The sequence below is a fragment of the Mus caroli genome, chromosome 2 (genome assembly GCF_900094665.2).
Source record: "Mus caroli chromosome 2, CAROLI_EIJ_v1.1, whole genome shotgun sequence".
In the NCBI taxonomy this organism is placed as follows: domain Eukaryota; kingdom Metazoa; phylum Chordata; class Mammalia; order Rodentia; family Muridae; genus Mus; species Mus caroli.
In genome coordinates, this window is record NC_034571.1 from 128,386,378 (window position 1) to 128,407,452 (window position 21,075).

At 41.4% G+C, this 21,075-nt stretch overlaps 1 protein-coding gene across 10 annotated transcripts in view; it reads left to right on the top strand.

The window, feature by feature from the left end:
* Nucleotides 1-21,075, top strand: part of Plcb4 (phospholipase C beta 4) — a 353,082-nt gene that overhangs the window by 89,948 nt on the left and 242,059 nt on the right. For 2 of the 10 annotated variants that reach the window (XM_029473928.1, XM_029473935.1), the window contains exon 1: nucleotides 16,086-16,614. The exons of the other annotated variants lie outside the window; for them this stretch is intronic. The gene's annotated coding sequence lies outside the window, so the exon portion shown is untranslated. Of the gene's footprint in view, nucleotides 1-16,085; nucleotides 16,615-21,075 lie in introns of those variants that run through there. 10 annotated transcript variants of the gene reach the window in all.

Genomic DNA, 21,075 nt, shown 5'->3' on the forward strand with positions numbered 1-21,075 from the left:
CCCCCCCCCCTTTTTTTTAAAGGACAGGGTCTTGCTTGCTGCACAGCTGAGGCTGTCCATGAACTGTCCCACCAATGCTGCATTAAAGTGCTGAGCCACCATTTCTGGAAGCCTTTTCCTTTTAGACCTTGGGTTTTGAGCTGAGCAGTCACAGAGCCCCGTGCTTGTGAAGAGCCAGTGAGTGTACCCCTGCCTAGAGCTGCTAGAGCGTGTGGGGTCACTTGTCATTTCAGTGGTGGTAGGAAGATTCATGCTATAAGCTGTTGGCTTGTATTCTCAGAGTGTCTATGCTCCTTGCTGGTTACTCTCCTGCTTTATTCTTGGGATGTTTAAGCTCAGCTTTGTTTATTAGGTCCGTCTGTTCCAGGCACCTGGGTAGATTACAGAGTGAGCACCAGTGAAGGCTGTGGTGGAGGAAGAGCCAGGGTATTCTCTGTGTCTCTTCCCTCGGTACCTGTAGAAATAGCTCTGTTAATGTCATAGTTTCCATCCTTGCCTCCTGGAAGCCTGTGCCATTGTCATCAGGTGGCTCTAGTCCCTGGGCTCCAATAGCACCACACCCTGTTATCAAACCCATTCCTCTCCCCTTCTGTCCCAGTTGCTGGCTACTGACTGCGTCCAGGACAAGCCAGCCACCCTAGAGCTGCACTGGTAGCTTGGACGTTGTCTTTTTATTTTTACAATGTTTTTCCCTGTGTTAATTTGCTTTTTGAAGTCTGCTTTGAGGACCAGATCCAGCTGTTTGTTTATTTTATTGGTCAAAGTGATGGAAGTGTCATCAAGGGACTGTGAATGGCGGTTTGAAGATACTGGGCTCTAGTTCTCACAACACCACTCCTGGTTTGTGCACCTCGACAAGTTTTGTAACCTTGGTGGGACTCACTTCTTTCACCTAAACAACGAATGTGTCTGTGCTGTCTCAATTTGGGTTTCCTGGGATATGGACTGTAAATTAGAAGTCACTGGATAAAGGTTTACTCTGAAGTGCTCTAGATACCCAGCCTGTGGAGGGAAGGGCAGACTCAGGATGGAGCTAAAGGAGAAGCTGAGCTGAAATTCAGGCTTTGAAGAAAGTAGCAGGGAGACTTTGTTCACCGATGTTAACTGTTAGTGGTGCTTAACCATGGGAGAACAACGCAGGCCTATCTCTGCAGAGGCTCTGAGTCTTCTGTCAGCCTCACTCAAACAGCTTGTGAATTACCTTTTGGTCCTGACTATTCACTAGACCACAGTGACTGTATCCCAACTTTGTTCCCTAAGACTCTTAAGGTTAATTTAGCATTGAATTTGCCACAGATCCTTCTAGTGCCCATCCTTATTCCTGTTCTATAACTTGGGTGTTAACTGTGTCCCCTCGCATCATTTCTTAGACTCCTGAAGGGGCTGAGGTTTCTTTGTTGCCATAGACCTGAGGTCTTGCCAGGTTAAGTGACTTGCTCCAGGCTACTCCTTCAATAACTGATTGGGAAATCCTCCCATGGGGCCCACCAGCTTCACCGTGAGCCGAGAGCTGAGAGCCAGATTTTTAAACGAGATATTTGAGCGACTTAAACGGCAGTCGGGGGAACCTCCTGAAAATATCTCCAGCAAAGTGTAGGTGTTGTTTTAGTAGAAACATTTCCTCTGTTGCCATAAAAATCTTCTCCCAAATGGCTTTGTGAGAGCAAAGCTGTGCAGGCTCTGCTGGTGTTTGCGAAGGGAGCCGTATGGCTCAGCCACAACACAAACGATTTGTTCTCCTGGCCGTGTTGGCAAAACGATTTGATTTCTGGAATCCCCAGAGAGTGGAAAAAGTCTAAACACATAAGTTTCTTCATAATTAGATGTTTAAAGAAGAGCCAAGAGGAAGAGTCGGGAACCCAGGTACATTTTTCATTTTCCGGGTGATCCTGGGCTGAGTGTGCTCACACAGGGGTAGAACTCACTCCCCAGTAGCTCCCCCTCCTTCTGTGTGCAGTTCTCTGCTCTTCACCAGGAATGAATATGAAAATCAGCTACAGCCCCTCAAGCAAAGTGATGTGTGAGTAGGCACTCCTTGTTGGCATTGGAGAACAGAGAAAAGCCAGCCCTTCTGAGCTGCATCTAGATAAAAGCATTTTTTTTTTTCTGTTGGAGAAATGCATTGTCAGGTTGGCTAAAGATTCTGATAAGAAGTCTCTGGAGCTTTAAGGTCCAGGGTCAATTCCCAATTGCTTTTTCCAAGGGGCCGAATTTCTGTGATGAATGTAGGCTGGCGTGGGTTGTTCTCCATAGCCAAGTACGAAGCAACAGTTGCTTGAAGAAGTGGAAGTTCACAGTAAGGAAATTTGGAGTGAAAACACACCTTGATTTGGCACTATGGTCCAAAGCTCAGGTCCCCATCCCTCTGTTTTGCCATCTTGATTCCATTTTTTTCCATGCTCACTGGCCACTTGGACCAGTTTACCTTAGGCTACTTAGACACTAATTACTACTATATGCCTTGCATTGTACCACATCTAAGCAGAGCCTAGCATCTAGAAAAGAATTTCCCATTTTCCTTTGATCCATTCCATATTTGTCCAGTGACCGTTTTAAGAAAGTAACGTCTGAAGACTATAGTGAGGTAAGTGTTAATCTAGAGGGGGTTCATAAGCAGGAAGTGAAAGTATTTGTGAGTTAATCATTGCTATGGGAAAGTGTAGCCTTTATCAAATCTATGGACGAGGTGCATGGTGCTTGTGGCCTTGTGTAGATCACTGAGCACCGTCTGAGGTCAGCTGGGGTTGATAGATGGCTCTGCTGATTTGGTCTGGGCACAGGATGTGCGTGGCTGGCTGTAGCTGTGTGCTGGCTGTGGCTGTAACTGTAGCTGTGTGCTGGCTGTCCTGGGATCAGATGATTTTACTCTAGGAAGCTTCTGCTTATCCAGTAGGCCAGCCTAGGCTTTCATGTTGATTGCATGGAGGCCAGGTGGTGGGGCACACCTTTAATCTCAGCACTTGGGAGGCAGAGGCAGGCGGATTTTGAGTTTGAGGCCAGCCTGGTCTACAAAGTGAGTTCCAGGACAGCCAGGGCTAAATAGAGAAACCCTGTCTCGAAAAACCAAAAAAAAAAAAAAAAAAAAAAAAGAAAGAATAAATGTAGCCTGACTTCTGCTGGGATTCAAGTTAGAGCTCCAGATTCTATAGGACCAAGAAAGTCAATGTCAATGTTAAGTCATAAACTGGGAGAGAACATTATTGTTGTTGTTGTTACTTTTTTCCAGACAGAGTTTCTCTTTGTAGCCCTAGCTGTCTGGGAACTAATAAAATTAATGTTGATTGCAAATGTAAGCTTCAAGATGGTGCAAACCAGACTGCTCTTGAACTCAGAGAGTCTCCTGAGTCCCTCTCCCCCTGCCTCCCCTAGTGCTGGGATTAAAGGCTTGCACCACCACCACCCAGTTAGGAGAGAATGCTTTAAACCAGTTAGCAGCAAAAACCCTAAATTAAAACTCTGCTCATAGGATGATTTCTTTTGCTTTTTTGCTAAATTGTTTCAGTTATAAATAGTTTGTAATGTCTGAATACACTTATACAAAATTTTTACCGTTGTTCTAGCAATCAGAAAGACTTTTTTTTTTTTGGTAGATTTTTTTTTCTTGTGTCTTCAGTCATCTCTGATAGGTAATTTTTCAAGAAGTCATATAAAGGGTAACTGTGGCCATTATTCATGAAGCTGACAACAGCAGTGGTATTAGCTATGTACTGTATATAGTTCTCAACAACTCCAAGAAGAAGAGGAAGAGGAGGAAGAGGAGGGGGAGGAGGAGGAGGAGGAAAGGATGCACCTATAATGCCATTCTTAGATGATGGAATTAAGACACAAAAGGTTGTGATATGCACATATTCAAGAGGTTTGCACTAAGGGAACAGACTCTGCTTTCCCGACTCACTCTGCGTGTGAATACAGGTCATATAAAGCATGCAGGAAATAAAGGGCTAATTTGACAGACTAGAGAATGGAGGAAACAGCGGCTTAGACTGTAGAAATTAACTTTGGACTCCTTGCACATCAATTGCGTCGACGATTTACAGGGCTGCTTCTTGCAGACACGTGTGACATTCGGAAGCAATCAGACCTCATTATCTGGTCTTTAAGGGATTACTGGGCTCTGGGCAGCTTGAAGGTTACATGTGCAATCAGCATTCATTTTATTGTTAACCGTTTTTGTTCGTGTTAGCTTCAGGGTCCTTTGCCTTTTCTTTCTTTCCTCAGGGGGCTCTAATTGAGTTCCAGGAAACTGATAACTAATGGGACTCAGTGATCAAGTTACTACTTATCCAGACGGATCAGCCCCCAGAGAGTGGGCGTGGCTTGGGTTGAACTCTTAGGTCCCTGGTTCATGTCACCACACAGTGTTGCCCTTCCATCCCTCCTTATTTTAGTCAAAATGCCCATGAAATGTAGCAGAGTGCACTAGGCCTAAAACATTAACCTGAAGTGACTTTCTTCAGGTGTTTGATGAGGTATATAAGAGGTATAACCTTGTTTAAAGTGGTTAGATTCGGTTACATGCATAAATAAAGGCATTTTAAAGAAATTAATGATAGCTGGGCATGATGGCGCACGCCTTTGATCCCAGCACTCGGGAGGCAGAGGCAGGCGGATTTCTGAGTTCAAGACCAGCCTGGTCTACAAAGTGAGTTCCAGGACAGCCAGGGCTATACAGAGAAACCCTGTCTCAAAAACAAACAAACAAACAAACAAACAAACAAAAAAAAACAAAAAATAAACAAAAAAAGAAGTTAATGATAAAGGAAAATTATGCGAAGAAAACAATAGAGGAGATACATTTGTGTTTTGTATTCAAGCACATTTTAAAATTCTTTACGTAAAATGTCTTTGATTTAAATTTGCTGTGGTAAAATTCAAGAAAACATCAGTTCTTGGGACACTATGTGAATCACATAGGATGTTAACATATTGGAAGAATAACATGCCTGACTGTAAATATGTATTTGACATCTGAATCTGTCAGCTTTCTAATGCTTTGACAGTAATAAACCTAAAGGCAAGAAGGCTTGTTTTAGCCCTGGGCTAAATTAGTTATCCCCCTGTTTTGGGACTGTGGCCTGGCAGAATATTATTTGTGGTGAACTGGTTCTCATGTGATGGTGTCCAGGCGGTGGGTGGATGGAGGGAGAGAACAAAGAAATGGATGCCTAGTAAGGCCAGGGACAAATGTCCAGTGTGGCTCTGCCTCCCAAGACTAGCCTACGCAGGTCTGAGCTCATTGTGTGGATAGTTCCCTCAGGATGGGGTCGCCTCTTGATTGCATCAACAGTTGGAGGCCAGGTCTTGGACACAAATGCCTAAGGGGGACATTTTGTATGGAATTCACAAAAATATCAAATGGGTAAGGAAGCAGGGCCTCCTCCTTTCTGAAGGTGCTAGGCCTTGAACACAGGGCCCCACACTTGCTTGGCAAGCCCTGCCACTCAGCGTCATTCCTAGCCCATAGCAATTTCGAATCTTAGGAAGGGAAGGAAGACAGTTATAATATGGAATTCAGGATAGTATCTTTGATTTCCTCCCTCCTCGAAAGAAGATTACCACACTTCTCATTTGTTGGATTATTTTATGGAACAAAACAGAAAAGGGTTTTCTTTGCACATGCACTAGATCTACGACGTCACAGTTCATAGGTCAGAGGGCTGTGTTAGAAGGTAATTCCTCTCTAGGTATATATTTAGAACACTAGTGATCTGTTGGTGAGTCTTTCACATGGAACTTTGTTCCATTCCGTGTCTTCATGATAACTCTCTTCATGATGTCTCTATCTCCAGTGAGACAGAGGGATCCCAAGTGACAAAGCAAGTCACAAAACTGCCGCTTCAGTCACACCCTATAGGGATCCTTAAAGTCCTTCCCACGTGACAGCCATTCAGAGTACGTTTTAATTCTGCTGTCACTGAATGAATCTCGTTGCGTAGTAACCATAAATGAATGTATTTAAATAGGAAGCCTTGCATCATTACCTTAAAAACAAAGTGAAAGAGGTGGAGTTATTCAGTGTGAAGTACATGCTGCCGTGTGTCAAAACCCAGAGTCGAAATGGAGGGAGGGACAGTGATAGAGGGTTTTAGAAACTACACCATGTCATCAGATCAGAGTTATTGGTCCAGCTTTCTGGAGTGAGGTTCTGGGCTTTCTTCACTCAATCTGCAAACCACTGAACATTGCAGTCCATCAGTGGGAGTGACTTTCATACTTTGGAAGTAACTTGTCTAAAACATGAAGCTCCATTGTCTTCAGAATTGCCTAAGGACAGTAAGGCTGAGGGGTAGTGAGGGGAATCAGGTCTGTGTTTTCAGGCAGGCCATTTAAAGATGCTGCATGAAGTATGAGTCTTAAAGCTCCATTGACACATTAATAACCCTTCTGGGCTTCTTTGTGGAGAGGACTATGGGTAGGTTCTATTTAAATTACCTCTGAGAAGTGTGGTTGCCCTTTAATGTTAAACCAGACTACTTAAACAGCAGTTTTACAGTGATCCTGTGTGATTGGAGCACATAGCCCGTGATACACTAGAGCACATGCAGACTCAGGCCAGAGACACTGGAAATAGCTCCTCTTTGGTTTGAAGTTGACAGTCTCTGAATAGGTGGAGTCTGTGGTTAATTCGAAAGTGACTGTGCAGAAAAGGTAAACTGTGCCTTTTCATGTGTCAGGTTAGGATAAGCAGTTTATCATGTTTTCATATGATGGGAGGGGGTTTCTGTTAGTGTCCAGGTTTTAGTACAATTTATGGATGTAATTAAGACTCATCCATATAAATAGTGAATTAATCTGCATTTGAAGTTTTTACTCACATCTGATCATATAATTTCCTGAAGCGGGTGGACGGAGGGAGGGAGAGAGGTGGGTGGAGAGTGGAGGGGAGGGCAGAGATATTTTCTTGTGTTTATAACAGGGTCTTATCCTATATTGGCCTCAGATACTTGGTGTAGTCAGATCCTGAATCTGAGATAGCAGGTAATGCACTGATAGATGTTGACTCCAGTGATTTCTGCATGTTAAACAAGCCTCTACTAACTGAACTATATCCCCAACTCCTGATTATGTCTTTGTGGAATCCTTCACATTCTGCAAATTCACCAGTTTCTATGATTCATATGAATCCATATTCAGATGATTGTATAGGCAATAGCTCTTTTATCTCTCCACGGGCATCCTAGGAATGGAGAGGTTTCAGCTTGACAGCGTATTCACAAGTTAAAGATGGTGAATGTAACAGACTTAATTCATGCTTAGCGTTCCTATTTTCAAGTTAAGGTTGTAGGTAGGTATTTAGAATCCATATGTTACATCATATCTGTAAGCAGGTACCCCAGTGTTAAGTATGTCTTGGTAAAATGACTATCGTTGTCTGTTTACTGTGCTGGTGAGCATCTGGAAGCTTCTGATAGATCTTTAGCTTGCCAAGTAACTCCTGGTTAGGAAAAGAAGTTAATCATATTCCAAGTATATATAGGGACTGTGTATGCACACTAAAGCTCTCACAAGCTCTATGTCACAAGGGGCTGCTGCTGCACTGTAGCCTCGAAGTGTGGTATGATGGTTATAGCACCTTTGGGTGGGAGACCCCACACCATCTTGCTGGCAGATATCATCTGTTGCCTTCTGAGCGCAGAATAAAGGGCTTCAACCACTTCAGTTCTCTTAACAGTGTGGCTGTGGGTTATGTAGAGGTGACTTACAGCGTCTGCTCTGCCAGGGCTAGGTTTTGGATCCGAGCTAGTTGGCAGTGTGTCCTGCTTTGGACATGAGGTGGGAGCTGTTCTAAGTAGTGAGATCATCAAGGGCACAGGCATAATCTGTTTATTCTTTAGTGTATACTACTGCCCAGTAGTGCCAGCACATAGTGCACACAAAAATTCACATGAACAAATTATACTACTCATGCTTGAAGTCTGTGTGTGTTACAGATTTCTACAAAAAAAAAAAAAAAAAAAAAGACCCGAGTTCAGTTTCCAGTACCCATGTCAGGAAGACTGAAACTATAGTTCCAAGGGGATCAGATGCTTTTTGGCCTCTTCAGGTACCTGTACTCACATGTACATACCCACAAAACAGACATACATGTATATACATAATCTAAAAAATAAAAAAATAAAAAGAAAGCATTTCCAGCTTTTAGAAGAAAGAATGTAGAGAATTATCTTCATGGAGTTAGTGACAAACTTCTCTTATGATTTATTTTTATTTATTTGTGTATGTGTATATGTGCATACCTGCCACTGTTGTGTATAGAGGACAACATTCAGAAGTCGGTTCCTTTGTTCCACCATATAGGTCCCAGGAATTAAGCTCATGCCATCTGTGAGGTACATGCAGGGTTGGTGACAAACACCCCTTACCACTGAGCCATCTTGCCACTCCAGGTTGATTTCTTATAATAATATTTTGATAATTGAATAAATAATATTGTAATCTGTTTTCAAGACCATGATGGAGACCACCTGTGTTTTTACTCTTTTCTCTGTGTGGGAGGAGAAGCCTACAAGAGGCGGGCAGCATGAAGAAAAGCTGTGTGAGTGGCATAGTTCGATTCCACTCTTTAGGTGTTGAGGACGAGGAGAGCAGACTGTCTTCTCCTGGGAAATCACTAGGATGGCCACTTGGAATAGCATAGGAAGGAGCTTCAATAGTGGCCAGTCCTCCAACGGTTTGCTGGAGAGAGAGGCCTCTGGAGCGGAGGGCCAGCAGCAGGCCAGTGATTAAAACAGCAAGTGACTCCAGCAGAGGCATTGGAGTTGGAGAGGCAGCTGTCACCTTCCTGTTGCATACTGTGTGTCAGTCCATGAGAGTATGAGTATGTTAACATAGCGTATTTTTTAAATTATGTCTTACTAGTTGGGCATGATAATCTTAGCGTTTGGGAGGCGGAGGCAAGAAAATCATAATACATTCCACAGAAGCTTTGTCTACAAAGTGAGATTCTGTCTTTTAATAATGCATATTTTTTATTTGAAGTATCTTAAATTTTTAGGTTAAGTATCATCAGCAATTTACAAGTAAGGAAACTTAACTCGGTAAATTTGACAATTAATTCCAAGTCATATAAACAGCTAGGACATCAGCAACTAGGGTTTGAAGCTGGGTCTATTTCATTTGAAATCTCAATTTCGTTCTACAGGTTTCTGAATTTTTCTCGTACTTGTATTCTATGTTTAGCAGTTATCTTGAGTGGTCCATGCTTTTGACCATGAATTGTATAGTTTTGCAGGGAAGACATGTTGAGTGGTAGACTAAAGGTGAGATATTGTCTAGCATGCTTGGGCTTGCCAGAGGAGTCATAATGGAAAGATCTACTGTTGGACATCTGATATCTATACTGTAGTCTCAAGACCATTGTCCGTGTCCTCTAAGCGATTACTAGATAGGAATGCAGAACCTTTGGTTCCACCAGAAGTCCCAGTCACGGTCCACACACTTTACAATGTCCTCTGTTGATTTATGTACAGCTTGCAAATTGAGATGCTCTTGTTTAAACTGCTGTGATTGCAAGGTGCCACCATGAATTCCTGTGTAGCTGAGCTGATTCATGGGCATAGAGAGCAATTACTGTATATTAAAGTTTATTGTGTACTTGTCATAGAGTTTCTTGGTAGTCTAGTAACCTTTTTAGATAGATAGTTTTGTCTCTACTTTAGAAATGAGAATATTGAGCAGTAGAAGGTTTCTATGTTGTTGAAAGTTAAATCTCTGATTCCAACCAAGATGAGTCTGATTCAAGAAGAGTGCTCATAACTACCCCATTGGTGATGGGGGATTATCTTTAAGTTGCGAGCGGTTGATTGCCAGTGTGTTACATTGATAGCAAAATTTGACTTTGAGCAAAAAGCATTGACAATCCAAAAATTGTGTATTCTGAGAAACACAATTTATTTTTGTGATTCCAAATGAAGAGATAAAAATCAAGTCAAGCCTTCGGAATAGCATCCACCATTCTTTCTGTTGAAGGCTGCATGCTTTTCCTGAAGTGCAGTGACATGCTCAGGTAGGAGCTGGGGGGCTGGTGTAAAGGTTAAGACTGCTGAGTTCAGTCCTCATCACTCCTGTCAGGTGACTCCCAGCTGCCTTTAAGTCTAGTTCCAGGGGAATTAGACACTCTTTTCTGGCCTCCAAGGGCACCTGCATACATAGATACACACATAAATAAAGATGAAAATAAGCCCATTAAAAATACTAGGTAACCTTTAACTCCAGCATTTGAGAGGCAGAGGCAGGAAGATCTCCAAGTCTGAGGCCAGCTTGGTCTATGCAGGGAGTTCCAGGACAGCTAGAGCTACACAGAGAAACCCTGTTTCAAAATCAAACAAACAAAACTAACAAAAACAAAATCCTAGGTACCAGGGAATTTAGGAAGAATATTGTCCTGTTGTTTCTGTTTTTGAAAGGTAATGTTTTCTCTCCCTTTAATGACAGTTAGTAGTAAGATAAAGTTCAGAAGTGATATTATTACTAGAATTTAGTAGCTCTGCTAACTAGGGATGCAGTGAGGTGCTTAGAGCAATGAGCACCAGGAATCAGAGAGCCACCGGCAATGATAACACCTCAGATGATACTGGTATGTTCAGTTATTCTTTGCTATGCTTGATTTTCCTTCTGTGAAATAGTTTTGTTTCATGGCCACTAGGTAGATGACCCAGGTAGACCAGTTGGATGTGAGTTTTAACTTGGCTTCACTATGTTGTACAATAATGTTCAGTGATCAGTGATAATTTGTCCTTTCTTTCCTGTCCCTCTGAGTTGGCTGATTATACTGGATATCATTTTTAGAACTGATTTTTGTGAAGTTAAAGGGATCAAGGACACCACTAGATATCTCTTTTTGCTTTTTAAATTTATAGATAGCTGGGAGCTAGAGAAAAGAATGATGTGATTATTAATTTTAAAATATTTTTGTGTTTGAAATGAGTGGAAAAAGAAGGAGAGGAGGCAGAGATATGATTGTGCCTGTACCTTTAAAAAGTTTTATTTAACATACCACAATAAATATATATCCTTACGCTTTCTTACGATTCTCAGTAATGATAATAATGAACACCAAGTTAGATATACTATTTAGAACGGCTAGGGCTAAGCATGCTATGTGCATGTATCCAAGAGAACTGGAAAGACTGGTATTCACTCTAGACACGCAGCTCATTTGTGCACACGGGCTCTGCAGTGTTAATCCTAACAGTAGTGCATCTGGTTGAAGTGTAGTATCAAGGAAGTTAAGCCCTGTGAATCAATTCTCTGTTTAAGAAGCCTGAAAGACATATTGTCCCGAGGGGAAGAAGTGGAAGTTCTCTTACTTAACGCAGCTCTAAAAACAGCTGTTGGTTTCCAGTATCTGTCTGATGAACAGGCCTTTGTACTGGTGTGCTGCCAGGGACCAGCCTGATTTCAACCATTTGCCAATTTCTGTGGTGGAACTATCCCCACCACAGCCAATTTTATGTTACTCAGTTACCGGTTTGATATCCTCAAACCTGGAGCTGGGAGGGTTGTGGAAAATTATCATTTGTAGGCTCTGCAGGATGCTTAGCAGCAACTAGGGGAGGGGAAGTTGATACCCAGAGGGGAGGAAGTGAAAGGAGGGGGGGGGAAGAGGAGGGAGGGGACTGCTACAGAAATGTAAAGTAAGTAAGTAAGTAAATAAATAAATAAATAAATAAATAAATAAAACAATGAAAAGAAAAAAGAAAGCTCAGAAAATCCTATCCTGTATTAAAGTCATTTTTATACGGTATAGAGATATTTGTTTTATTCCAAGGTTCTCGTGTATAATGAGTGATAAATGGACATCATCTTGATTCCTGAAAAAAACAAAAACAAAAACAAAAACAAAAGCAAGCAAACAAATAAAAACCCCCAAACCAAGAAACTTGAGGTAGGCATAACGAAAACAATAAGGAAGGTAGGAGTAGGCATGGCCACAGGACTGCACTTCCAGGACCCCAGAGGTTGAAGGGCATCCCTAGCTACTTTGTGAGTTTGAGACTAGCCTGTGTAGGAAACAAGGAAATGAACGTGAGGTGAGTGGAAGGCTTTTGTGGAGAGCTGTTGTGTGAAGGTGTCTTGTTTTTGTCTGAAACTGTGAAAATGAACGTAAGTGTGGCAAAATTCTTAAATAGAAGTGGTTTAAATCCTGGTATTAAACCTCAGAGGGATAGCTGCCAAATTAAGTGGAATGCAGAGAAATCAGAATCATCTTTAATCCCAGTACGGATAAGACCAAGGAGGCGGATCTCTGAGTTTGAGGCCTTCCTAGGGTACAGAGTGAGTTCCTAGGACAGCCAGTGCTAAATAGTTGGACCCTGTCTGGGGGGTGAAAAATCACTGTCTGAAAGTCCCTACAGTAGAGCGTTTGCATGGTAAAGGGCAAGGCACAGTCCTTGGGTGTACGGCAGAGCTGGAGGGCTGCTTCGCACTTCTTCCATAGGCACTTGTCTATTTCTTCTTTTCCTGTAATTTGTTTATGCTGTATTTTTTAGTTTTCAGAACTTTTTTTGTGGTAGCAAGTCATTATTAATGTGATAGCAGTATGAAATTCATCATTTGTAGAATTTATTAGTTTTAGAGAGTATTTATTGATGCCAAGATATGCGATTAAGATAGCACTCCCACGCTTCCCTCTTCTCCAATCTCTTGGTTATGTTCCTCATTTTTCATATTGGCAAGAAGGGTAATGCTTTTATTATGCTCAGAATACCATAGGCTATAGGCTTTCAGTTCATAATTGAATATATTATGTTGCAAACATCAGAGCAAAAGAACATACAAACAAGGAACACAAGAAAATACAGCAACAGAGTGCAGAGCCACATGGCTACTGGGAACCACAACAGAGGGGGTAACTCACTAGATGGGAACCCATGAGCCGGCCATCTAAACAGGGAGAAGGGCAGATGCCACCCAGACTGGCAGCAGGCCAGAGGGAGGAAATTCTTGTCACCTTCTGTAGCTCGAACATTCTAAATGAACTCATGTTACTTTCACAAGGAGTTTTTAACACTGTCTTGGCCTATATCCAGTTAATGGCACCCAGCTTGTCTTAATAATAAAAAGTAGGTGTGGGTGTGGCCTTCTCTTTTGCAGCTAGGTGCCCCCAGTAAACAGGCTGAGCGCATATCTCAGTATGCTAGAGTACTGCAGGGCATGCCTTACACACATCTCAAGCTTTTGGCTTTGTGGTTTTTTTCTTGTTTCTCATGTGCCTTCCTGAGGAAAGTGATTTCAGTTCTACTTTCCAGATTAAAAACACGAAGATTTTTGGAAAATTAGGCCATTGTCATTGGCTTGACATCCTATAGCTTCCCTAATCATTTCTTGGTAATGTTATATTTAAATTATATGTATGAATATATATAATTTTATAAGCTTTATTATTAAAACCCCTTGCAGGTAAATGAAAACATACACCAATATTAACTAGACCCAAAGTCCATGAAACTCAGAGAGCTTCTGTCCGTGTAGAAGAGGCATTCAGAGTAGAAGCTTTGACACCTCACATTAAATTTACACTTTTAATATTGAACAAACTTGATGCATTTATTTATCATTAAAAAACTACATGGCAGACTTAGCACTAGGACAACAATTAGCTTTTGATCCTTGTTCCTAACCTTGCATGTCCTCTTCCTTAACAGTCAGCATTTCTTGGTCTTTCCTTTCTTATTTTAAAAATCAAATATTATTTTCAACATGTGATAGTCTTTCTAATAGAATATTTTATTTGTGATGCTGTTTATTCACTAGAAGCTATATTTGGGAATTAAAGATGTAATATTTGTTTAAAAAAAAGACAGGCTCTTAAGTTAATTTTAAAATGAAACGTATTATTTAAAACTTTGAAAATAAAAACCAGCTCATACCATAATTAACAAGACCTAAAGGTCCACCCATATCACTGAACCCCTGTATCATTTGGATAGCCATCCTAGATGTGTGGCGCTTCACACGAGATTCCTCCTGTTTGGTAGTGGATTTGTGTGCAAAAGTACATTTCGATAATTAAGTTTATAATATGTGTTCCTAATAGAAAATTAGAAGAGGAAGTTTTCAATTTTACTTATTTTTTAATATTTATTTATTTAATTTGATGTGTGATTGTTTTGCCTGTGAGTGTATATATACACACACACACACACACACACACACACACACACACACATATATATATATATATGTTTGCCCTGTGTTTGCCTAGTACTCCAGGAGGCCAGAAGAGGACCCAGGATAGCCTGGAGTTGGAGTTAGAGGTGGTTGTGACCTGCCATGTGGGCATTAGGAACTAACTGAGCCGGGGTCCTCTATAAATGCAACATGATCTCTTAACTGCTGAGTCATTTCTCCAGCCCCTATATTTAATTATTTTAAAATGAAAAAAAGGATGGTGCTGGGGCTTGAACCCAGGAATTTGTGTGTCTACTAAGCATATGTACTACTGTGGAACTTCAGTTCTGTTTTTAAGGAAGGTTACTGGGGAGAACCTCCTGGGTGGAGCCTTGTATTCTGCAATGGGTGACTACATTGCCACCCATGTTCTGGAAGGTCTGCCCACATTCCTGTCTTCTTTCAATTAGAATGGTAGCTGTGTAGGGATTGCTGGGGTTGTGTGAGGACTACAGGAATCTGGGGCTTGGGACACATGAAGTGCTTGCAGTGGGAATCAGGTTTGACAGTTGGCCTCTCGGATGTGCACCAGTCTGGTTGAAATGTGCACATATGGATGCAAGGTCTATGATACTGTGTTTGGATGGTGGTTTTAAAGATTGCTTCTGACTTGGTTTCAGCATATGTGGTGCCCACTCCAGAGCGTCCATTAGCTCACTGTCAGTCTCTTGACATTTAGCCTTCAGTGTTTGAGGAAAACAGGTTATCATAACTCGGCCTCATGCCCACTGTGGCAGCTGCAGTGTCAAAGGAGATATAGAAATTCTTGTGAATGGATTCTATGTTATCTTTCAGATTTGCCATTCTAAAGTAGTTAGTGGCCATGGTGGTTACTAACTAACTGGTATCGATTTGACAGGACCTAGAATCATATAGGAGACAAACCTCTGGCTATGCTGTGAGGGATTGTCTTGATTAGATTGAATGAGATGGAAGAGCCACCCTTAGGCGGGTGGCATCATGCCCTAAGCTTGGGTCTTGAAGGCAGAGAGAGGAGGAAGCTTACTGACAATCACCATCCATTGCTCTGTTCTCTCTGATGGTGGACTCAGTGTGATCAGCTACCTCAGACTTCCAGCACCATGACGTTTCTCTGTGAGCAAAAATATCTACTTAAGCTCCTTTTGTCAGGTAATCTGACAGATTACTGAGATATTAGTCATCCAACATCTGTACAGCAGGCTTTCTTTTCATATGCCAGCATTTGAGGTGAAAATGCAAAAAATACTTAGGCTCGGAAGAACGTAGAAATTGACCATACTGCTTTATCAGAGCTATTACTGCAAGTTGGGACAGAAGAGGGACCCAGTTCCATGACTTTTTAAAGATATTTTCTCAGTGTCATCATGGTGAACTAAAAGTTAGCAAGTGGAATGTAGAGTTATAAGCGTTTCCCAAATTGGTATTGTAAATAGAGTTCTCCTTGGATATTCTCAAATGAAGAGGCCCGTGATTAAATAAGTCTGGGAAACAAAGCATGAGACATCCCATCTAATCGATTCATTGGCAATATGTAGTTATCACACACTAGAAATCTCGCAATGTAAAAACCCATTTATAATCATATAGGCTAGTTGTTGTAAAATTTGACCTGAAATATTGTTATGCATTCTGTATTATTTGGTACAGTTTGGAAATGCTGACATGTTTATTATAAAGTTAGCACTTACAGATGGGCACATCTGGGGACTGGTAAAAGTATATGCATTAGCTTGTTTATTTGACATAGAGTTGTATTCCGCGTGACAGAAAGTTAATTCTAGAGCTCCTTTTAGACAGGAGTTCACATTGACTTATCTTTATACCTGCACTGCCAGACACTTAGGACTTACAAGTTCTATGTAAGACACCCTCAAGGTACTATAGAGGAGGAACATGGGCAGAAGATTGGCAGGCAGATCAGAGAGAGATTCTGAACAGGCTTTCCCATTTCCCCATGTCCTTCACTGCAGACTCTTTTTCCTTTAGGGGCTAGATCTTAAGGTTTTATTCTTTTGTTTGTTTGCTCTTTTAAAAGAATGCAGGTGCAGTTTTTACATTTCCTCTTGGAATGGACACTAGTTTCTATCTAAGAAGCACTTCTGGTCCTGTTCTTGGCTGCTCTCTCAATCCAAGGCAGCGTTCCTCCAGCCTGTTAAAAGCATTTGCTCTATTTGCTGTTCTGCTTAGAATAGTTGAAAGAGTCCCTCTCAGCCGCTGTCTGTCTATTTTGTTCTGGCCAAGGGCAGTGTTTGCCCTGCCTCTCAGTCTGAGGGGTGGGACTCTTCTTGTTTCCTGTTGCCATTACTGCCTGTGTGGGCTTGCACATCCAAGACTCCTGCTTCTTCCTCCTGTTCTGGAAGGAGAGCGCCTGTCTAGAACTGACTGCCCTGGGTACAGCACCTGCCTCGGACATGCTCACAGAAGCCCATTTATGACTGGGTAAAGCTTACTCCTCTTTAGGTAAGAAAGGGTATTGAAAAGTGGTTTTGTGGGTATGGGAAGGTCGGATGCAAGCAGCTCTGATAAGTTAGTCTGTGCTCTTCTCAAGAGCAGGTGCAAGTAGATGCAGTTTCTTAAAACTGTGTGAACCACCCAAACCAGAGAGTATATGATTATGAATTATTTTCTCTTTTCTAATAATATGACACATTTTAACAAAGTCTATTAGACATTATCATTTTGTACTGTTTCTGACAATAATCTGATACAGATTTATTTTATTATTTCTTATTGTAAAATTTTCTCAACTTTAACGGTAACTTCTGTAGCTTTTCCATAAGGCACATATGGATACCCTTTGATTGACTGTTTGATTGATTGATTGTTGACTCTTCTGTTTATTATTGAACACTGTGTATGCAGCCCTGGAGGCATATGGGAAATAGATGCACTTTTTGCCGAACTTTGTTATGAGTATAAAACCACTCTGAGAAATAAGATCTAATTTTAACAACCGAGAGCTCTCTTCATAATGTTTCCCTTGACTATGTCAGTGTAATACAAGAAAGCCCAGGTGGCGTGAGGTCATATCATACAGGAATGACCACAAAAAGCAGATTTATTTTTGTCTCTTGTACATAATTAATGAAGGCATGATGCAGGCAATTATTTGTTTTATTTCAGTTGCCCACATTTTTGGTTCAATTATCTTAAGAGACATGTTTTTGAAAATTTTTTTTTCTTGAGTAAGAATGAAAATATACTTTGTAGCAACTTGAAAATATATTTATTCATCGTCATGGAGACTTGATTATTTTATAAAATGTTTTAAGTGAAATTCATACATATTCATGAATGTAGGAGTAATGTTGAAGTATGATAGTTAAAGATCATATAGACTAATTAGCACCAGATGGTGTAAGAAAAGTACTTCATGGTTTTCATCCTTTGTGTCATTAGTTAGGAATATCTTACAGTCCTGGAAAGAATGTAAGTTATGAAAGGTAAATCCTTTAGTTTTGTCTGAACCATGACTAACCTTAGGTACTTGAGCAAAAAAGATCTTATTGTATATTTCTCGAAAACAACATGTGACCTAATAAGCTTGTTTATGATTGTTTTACTGATTTATAAGTGGATAGAGCATAACATTGTGAGAGAGTTTTAAGGTTTCGGGAAGAACTTTTACAACTGCGTATTAAAGCTGGATAGGACACTGGCCTGAGAACTCCAGAGACAGTTTCCTGTTGGAGAGATATTGTGTACAATTATACAGTAAAGAGCAGTTATATGCAAGGGACCAGCGTTCTGCAGATAACAGAGTGTTGCTAGGCTCGCCACAGTGTATGAGATTTAGATTTTCAAGATGGGGTCAGGGAGGGTTTATTTTTAACAGCCTTCTCCAGTGGCTCGGAGGCCAGGACAGATGCAGCAGTTGCCAGGGAAGTCTGTGCAGGAGATAGGTGGGCAAGGCTTAATGATAATTACCTGTCTTTACCACCCTGTCCGAAGATAAAGCTGCCGTGGGAAGGACTGTTATAGAGACTATCTGCAGATCTGGAGTTAATTCACTCTACTGCTTCTCACAGGCATCACAGGTGAGAGTGAGGCGTAGGGGATGCTGATGCCAGCTCAGGGACCCCACTGCCCATGAGTTGAAATAATTGCAGAAAGTGTTCCTCTTAATTTCATGGACTCTACCTACTCCGCACCAGGACTTTGTAGCGGCTATGCACTGGTGATTGTGACTCTGAAATGGAGGTGAGGTAATAACTGCTGTCATCGCTGGCCCCTTGTGAGCAGTGTAGCCAGGGGGCTGTGACTCATAGCAGCCTTTCTCAACACTTGCCAGTTTGGGTGACCTCACTCAAGGCTCAGATCAACTCTGCCTTTGGCTGTTGCCATGGCCACCACCAGGTGCTCACCCACTACCTCTGTGTCGCCCTCGTGCTGTGTCCCACTCACCAGTAGCTCTTTAATGTGCTGTTTGATTTGTGTTCAACACCTGACTCTTCTGCATCATCTCTCGACAGCCTGGCTTGTAGGTGCCCCACTTCAGCTCTCTGAATTGGAATATAGAGACTTTACCTGTGGCAAGCTGCTTTTTCCCCTCAGACACAACATATGACTTGTAATTGGTAAATTTGAGGCAGTTGATTTTTGTTAAAATCACAACAAAGCAAAACATAAAAACCTCTGCAAGCTGAGACTTGCAATGTTTGTTTGTGCTTTGAGCTTTCAACCTTAAATGCTCTCCCTAGATAGCAGTGAACTCTTGAAGGAAAAGAAGTGGCAGTTGGGGGTTGGGGTGACCTTCAGGCTCCTCAATAATTCCGTCTTGTATTTCTCCCCTCAGCATTGTTTATGAAAATTTCAGAGTGCAGTGATTTGGAAGCCAGTGACTCTATTGATTCTTAGACCATGCAAACCAATTGTTGAGTTAATATAAATACAGGTGGGGAGAGCTGGTGGCAATCATGGTCTCTTCAGCCATCCTTGCTGCTGTTAGTTGGTGTGTCTGGAGAGAGGAAAATCACCCAGGTCCCTGCCTCTGTTCTGTGAAGTTTCTGGTAGGTTCAGTCACTTCTTGGTAGAGTCTACAATCTAAGTCAGCTCTCAGACAGACACTTCCTACAAGTAGAAAGCTCTTACCCAGTGGCATGTTACATTTGTGTGCAGAAATGTCGGCCAAGTGCAAGTTCACAGGTCTCTTTAGACATTGAGAGCTGTGTAAATCCTGGACTATCCAGAAAAGAACTCATTAGAAATGTCAGCTGCCCACAGTTTTGTTAGCTACAGTGTAGTCGAAAGGGGACAGCTAAAGGGAAGGCTTTGTTGGTACCATAAAGTTACTCAGGGACTTCAACGTGTTCAAACTCCATTCTGTAAAAGGATCTCAAGGCCTGAGTTGTTTTGTGTGTCTGTGTGTGTGTGTGTGGTGGCGGGGAGGGGGTGTCGGCATTGCTTCTTTTTGTGAATATCTTTAGGACCCTGGAGGAAGAGGAAGATGAGCCTCACCTTTGATAAAGCCTCACAGCTTTGCCACCAGCCGCTTACCATGTTCTGCTTTGTTGGAGAAGGCAGAGGCAACAACAGTGGCTTGATTAAGCTCCTTTCAATGAGAAAAATCCACTGCATACTGAGCCCCAGTTCTCAGACTTTTCCTCAGGGTGCTATGTAGGCTTTTGCAGTGATTTTCAAAGGTGCTTTATCTCCTAAGAAGTTTATTATTTTACTTAAGAATGCAAAGAAATATCTCACCAGTTTCTAGAAGTAAATGCTTCCTTATGTATCTAAACTGACCCCATATTCAACCTTGACTCATTACATTTTTTTCTTTAGACCCAGAGCCTGGCAACCTTTTTCTTTTTAAGAGCGTTGTATAGTTAGCTGCCTGTATGGCAGAAAGATCCATATGTGTCCGTCTTCCGCGTCCTTCATTCGGTGTTACTTTTCCCTGAGAGCAGTTTTCCTCAGTACTTGCTGAAGCTAGTTCTGACAAAAATAACTGAGAACGCACATTTCCTGACAAATCAATTTAGGTGATAAATCTGTGCTTCCCACTGTGTTTACAGCAGTATGTGACACTTACCATTACTTAAATATTTAATGATGTTCTCAGAGGCTGCAGCTCCCTCCATCTGTATATTCATGTCTTATGTCACATGAAGTAGAGAAGTATGGGTAATGGGCACCACCTCCCTTCTTTTTTGAATTTTAAGCCCCAATTGGTATTGAAGGAAATACCAATTAATCTTCTCTTGAATCTTGCTGTGTGTTTGAGTGGGCTATAAATCTGATGGAACAAAGACCCACAATTTATGTAAGGTTTATTATCTTCAGCCTCAACAGAAAATTCAAGATTCAACTCGTACACTGATTCTCTGTTACAAGTAGAGCATCTCCTTGTCTTCCTGTGTATATCCAGTCTGTCTGAAGAGTTTCCCAAGGTCCTAACCATCTTGAAGTTTTCCTAATTGCTATAACTCAAAATCGCTTTGCTCTCTTTAGGATATCCTGTGATAGCATCTATGTCTTTTGCTCTCTTTAGGATATCCTGTGATAGCATATATGTCTTTTGCTCCCTCTAGGATATCTTGTGTTAGTGTAAATGCCTTTTGGCATCATTCTTCAGTGCAGGGAGTAACTGTTAGTTATTCTCTAATTTTTGTCTACATTAACTCTGAGTTAGATATTATATACACCAACTCTGTCCCTTCTCAATGATATTTGTAGACTCCTGTAAGGACCCTGTCTTAACTTCTTTGTTGGTTTGTTCCTCTCTTTTCCTTGTGTAGTGTGTTGGAGAACCACCTTTTAGTACCAACTGTTGGCCAGTTGTATCAATATAGAGAAAAGCCACTGGTCTGTGTAAATGAGATAAGCCCAGTTTCTTCTACCATCTTGCCTTAAGGATAGAATGAACAGAAGGATTATATCAAAGTGGTTTTTTTTTCTCTTTATTTTTTTTAAACTTATTTC